Source organism: Suncus etruscus, chromosome X, assembly GCF_024139225.1.
Source record: "Suncus etruscus isolate mSunEtr1 chromosome X, mSunEtr1.pri.cur, whole genome shotgun sequence".
NCBI classification, from domain to species: Eukaryota; Metazoa; Chordata; class Mammalia; order Eulipotyphla; family Soricidae; genus Suncus; species Suncus etruscus.
The window spans coordinates 63,005,944-63,011,579 of NC_064868.1; positions in this window are offsets into that span (position 1 = coordinate 63,005,944).

A 5,636-nucleotide genomic window follows, 5' to 3' on the forward strand; every position below is an offset into this window, starting at 1 on the left:
TTTCTAGAAGCTTTTTGGTAGAATATTTAGGGTTTTCTAAGGAGAGTATGATGTCATCTGCAAACAGCGGGAGCTTGACTTCTTCCTTTCCTATCTGGATTCCCTTAATATCTTTTTCTTGCCTAATTGCTATAGAAAGTACTTCCAGTGCTATGTTGAATAGGAGTGTGGAGAGAGGACAGCCTTGTATTGTGCCAGAATTTAGAGGGAAGGCTTTGAGTTTTTCTCCATTGAGGATAATATTTGCCACTGGTTTGTGGTAGATGGCCTTAACTATATTGAGAAAGGTTCTTTTCATTCCCATCTTGCTGAGAGTTTTTATTAAGAATGGGTGTTGGACCTTATCAAATGCTTTCTCTGCATCTATTAATATTATCATGTGATTTTATTTTTCTTGTTGTTGATGTTGTGTATTATGTTGATAGATTTACGGATGTTAAGCCATCCTTGCATTCCTGGATGAAACCTACTTGATCGTAGTAGATGATCTTCTTAATGAGGCATTGAATCCTATTTGCCAGGATTTTGTTGAGGATTTTTGCATCTGCATTCATCAGCAATATTTATTTTGTAGCATCTCTGTCTGATTTAGGTATCAAGGTGATGTTGGCTTCATAGAAGGTATTTGGAAGTGTTCCCATTTTTTCAATTTTATGAAAGAGTCTTGCCAGGATTGGTAGTAGTTCCTCTTGGAAATTTTGAAAGAATTCATTAGTGAATCCATCTGGGCCTGGGCTTTTGTTCTTGGGCAGATATTTGATTACCGTTTTAATTTCATCAGTAGTGATGGGGGTGTTTAGATATGCTACTTCCTCTTCATTCAACCGTGGAAGACTATAAGAGTCCAAGAATTTATCCATTTCTTCCAGGTTCTCATTTTTAGTGGCATAGAGTTTCTCAAAGTAGTTTCTGATTACCCTTTGTGTCTCTGCCATATCAGTATTGATCTCTCCTTTTTCATTCCTAATAAGAGTTATCAAGTTTCTTTCTCTCTCATTCTTTGTGAGTTTTGCCAGTGGTCTATGAATCTTGTTTATTTTTTCGAAGAATCAACTTCTGCTTTTGTTGATCTTTCAGATTGTTATTTTAGTTTCCACTTCGTTGATTTCTGCTATCAGTTTTGTTATATCCTTCTGTCTCCCTATTTTTGGCTCCTTTTGTTGAGCACTTTCTAATTATATGAGCTGCGTCATTAAGCTAAGCCCCTTCTTCCTTCCTGATGTGTGCTTGCAAAGCTATCGATTTTCCTCTCAGTACTGCTTTTGCTGTGTTCCATAAGTTCTGATAGTTTGTTTCTTTATTATCATTTGTTTCCAGGAAGGTTTTTTTTTTTTTGGTATTTTTTGGTTTTTGGGTCACACCCAGCAGCACTCGGGTTACTCCTGGCTCTACGCTCAGAAATTGCTCCTGGCAGGCTTGGGGGACCATATGGGTGCCGGGATTCAAACCAATGACCTTCTGCATGAAAGGCAAACGCCTTACCTCCATGCTATCTCTCCGGCCCCATGATTCCAGGAAAGTTTTTATTTTCTCTTTGATTTCATCTGTGACCCACTGGTTATTCAGTATGAGGCTGTATAACTTCCAGGTGTTAAAGTTTTTCGTCTGCGTCCCTTTGGAATTCACAAATAATTTCAGAGCCTTGTGGTCATGAAAGTAGCCTGCAAAATTTCTATCTTCTTGATATTATGGAGGTATGTTTTATGTACCAGCATGTATTCTATCCTGGAGAAAGTCCCATGTACATTGGAGAAAATTGTGTATCCAGGTTTCTGGGGATGGAGTGTCCTATATATATCTACTAGGCCTCTTTCATTTCTCTTCTCAGGTCTAGTATATTCTTATTGGGTTTCAGTCTGGTTGATCTCTCCAGTATTGACAAAGCCATGTTGAGGTCCCTCATAGTTATTGTATTGCTATTGATATTATTTTTCAGATTTGTCAACAATTGTATTAAATATTTTGCTAGCCCCTCATTCGATGCATATATGCTTAGAAGAGTGATTTCTTTCAGCTCTACATACCCCTTGATTAATACAAAATTTCCATCTTTTTTTCCTTTACAACTTTCCTGAATAAAAAGCTTGTATCATATGATATTAGTATGGCCACTTCAGCTTTTTTATGGGTGTTGTTTGCTTGGATAATTTTCCTCCAGCCTTTTATTTTGAATTGATGTTTGTTCTGACTATTCAGGTGCGTTTCTTGTAGGCAGCAGAAGGTTGGATTGAGTTTTTTGATCCATTTAGCCACTCTGTGTTTCTTAACTGGTGCATTTAGTCCATTTACATTGACAGAAAGAATTGTTTTGGGATTTAATGTTATCTTTATATCAAAATTTGGTGTGTCTTTTGGGTAGTCTTGTCTTAAATTAGGTTTTTCAGTTTTTCTCTTAAGACTGGTTTTGAGTCTGTAAAGTTTCTGAGCTGTTGTTTTTCTGTGAAACCATGTATTTTTCCGTCAAACCTGAAAGTGAGTTTTGCTGGGTACAGTATTCTAGGCAAAGTATTTATTTCATTGAGTTTTGTCACTATGTCCCACCAATTCTTTCTTGTCTTCAGTGTTTCTGGTGACAGGTCTGCTGTAAATCTCAAGCATGTTCCCTTGAATGTAATTTCCCTTTTTGATCTTGCTGCTTTTAGAATTCTGTCTCTATCTGTAGAATTCGTCATTGTGACTAGGATGTGTCTTGGGGTATTTTTTCTGGGGTCTCTTTTGGTTGGTACTCTTCGGGAATGCAGGATTTGATCACATATATTCTTTAGCTCTGGAAGTTTCTCATTAATGATGTTCTTGACCATTGATTTTTCCTGGAAATTTTCTTCCTGGGTCTCTGGGACTCCAATGATTCTTAAGTTGTTTCTGTTGAGCTTATCATATACTTCTATTTTCATCTGTTCCCACTCTTTGACTAATTTTTCCATTGTCTGTTCATTTGCTTTAAGTTTTTTTTCCCAATCTCTCCGCTGTTTGGAGTTGTTGTATCATCTTCCACAGCACCAATTCTATTCTCAGCTTCTTTTAGCCTTTTGGAGAGCGCATCCATTTTGCCATTCAATTCGTTTACTGAGTTTTTCAGGCCTGTTATTTGACTTGTTATTTCAGTGTGGAGTTTTGTGATTTCTATCTTTATATTTTCTTAGTTCTTATTAGTGTTCTGTTCAACTCGATCCATGGTTTCTTTGAGTTCTTTGAGCATCTTTCATAATTCTTGTCTAAACTCCTTATCTGAGAGATTGATTAGTTGGTTGGCCATTTTCTGGTCATCAGAATTGTCATCTTCATTCTCTATGTCTGATGCTGGCCTGCATTGTTTCCCCATTGTCACACTTGTATTGTGGGTTTTTCTATGTGTTGTGGTGGTATTCATTGGCTAAATGATATGCACGGCCATGCTTCTCTGGCTCTGCCCTTTCTGGGTGGGTGGACTTGCCTCCAAGGAAGGGAAGCCCTCCGTGGATGAAGTCTCACACAGGATCAAATCTTAGGCCTGAGCACACAGCAGAGAAGACAGTCCGGGGATAGATGCTGAACTTCAGTGATCCAGCTCAGTTCTTAGTGTGGTTTTTTCTTCTTTTTGCGGTGGCGTTCTTTCCTTAGAAAGAGTGCACGGCCGTGTAGTGAAGTAGAGCTAAGTGCTCTTCTGGAGCCTCTGGGAGAGCGAATTTTCTGGGCCCTTTTTGGCCCACTCCCAAAAGGTTTAGGAGACAGGACAGGAGACAAACATACACAGGCAGCACTCACAGTTTCTCACAGTCGGGCCCCACTGGGCTGGTGTAGATTTTCCCAGGCTGATGTCACAAACAGGAGACCTGCCTTCTGTGAATTACTGTTTATAGCCGGTTTTCAATTTAGGAAGCAGTCCCTTGGCGTTCGGCCCATTGAATGAGCCTCTGGGAGAGCAAATTTTCTGGGCCCTTTTCGGCCCACTCCCAAGAGGTTTAGGAGACAGGACAGGAGACAAACATACACAGGCAGCACTCACAGTTTCTCACAGTTGGGCCCCACTGGGCCGGCGTAAATTTTCCCAGGCTGATATCACAAATAGGGGACCTGCTTTCTATGAAGTACTGCTTATAGCCTTTTTTTGTGATGTGTACCAGTTTCTTTGACATGAGATGGTACCTCATTATTATTTTTTGGGGGGGGTTTGGTTTTTGGGTCACACCCGGTGGCACTCAGGGTTACTTCCAGCTCTGCACTAAGAAATCGCTTGTGGCAGGATTGGGGGACCATATGGGATGCTGGGAATTGAACTGGTGTCCATCCTGTATTGGCCACATGCCAGGCAAACACCCTACTGCTGTGCTAATGCTCCAGCCCCATTACCTCATTATTGTTTTGATTTGCATCTCCCTGATTATTAGTGATGTGGCATTTTTCATGTGTCTCTTAGCTATCTATATTTTTTGAGGAAGTTTTTGTTCATTTCTTCTCCCCACTTTTTTTCCATGGCAAGTTTTATTCACTAGAGGGTTGAGTTCAGACAGCAAAGTTTTCTGGGAACATCAGCAGACAGTAGTGGTTTCACAAGACATTTTATAGGGCATTTCCGCAATTAATTCATGCTCAGTATTATGTGTTAGCATTATAGGGGTGCACGTCCATGATGGCATCGAGTACAGAAGGACATTGGCTATAGTAATGCAAAGATATCTTAGATAAGGAGTATATTATGGCTTTGTCAAGGGAAGTTGAGTGTTGCAAGGACATTACGGGGTAAATGCACATATCTTATCAGTATGACTGGTGGGAGTTCCCTAAAATCAATCATTTTTTACTTGGAAACTCATCCTATGTGCAGACAGTGTGGGTATTTTTTGGGGGGCTCTGCATTTAGGAATCACTACTGGTGGGCTTGGGGGACCTTGTGGGATGCTGGGGATGCTGCATCAGCTGTGTGCAAGACACGTGGGAATCACTTCTTTACAGCACATGTTGTAAATCATTATAAAATCAAGATACATATAATAAATTTCCATCATAACAATACAACAATTTTTAGGATTGTTTTTACCCATTTTTTTGTATAGTCCCATTAACTATTTTGTTGTAATGAGCAAAGTAGGAACCTCAGAGTAAGGTGGAACTGAAGCATCAGGGCCATGTGTAGTTTTAGATAAGTTACAGACTTCCTCCTCCCCCATGCCCTCCCACCCCTGCCTGCTCTTAGAATCCTAGGAAGTAAAAGACTGGAAAACAGTGATTGGGATTGAAATAGCTAAAGGTTTTCCTTCTGTAACTCAGAAAGGGAGAATTAGAAGGCGAAGCCAGAGCTGGAATGGTGGCGCAAGCAGTAAGGCATCTCTGCCTTGCCTGTGCTAGCCTAGGATGTACTGTGGTTAGATGCCCTGGCATCTCATATGGTTCCCCAAGCCAGCAGCAATTTCTGAGCATATAGCCCTGAGAGTCATTGGGTGTGGCCCAAAAATGGAAAAAAAAAAAGAAAGAAAAAAGGAGAAGCCAAGCAGGATTTTGAAGCTTCGGTGGTGGTCTGCCAGTTTTGTAACAAAACCCACTTGATCTGCATAACATGGAAACTAGTGCCTGTTACCAGACTTTTGTCCTCAAGATAAGGTGAAGTAAATCTCTTCAGTGGAAAGGAAAAGTCAGCACAAACACCACCAAGTTCTTCC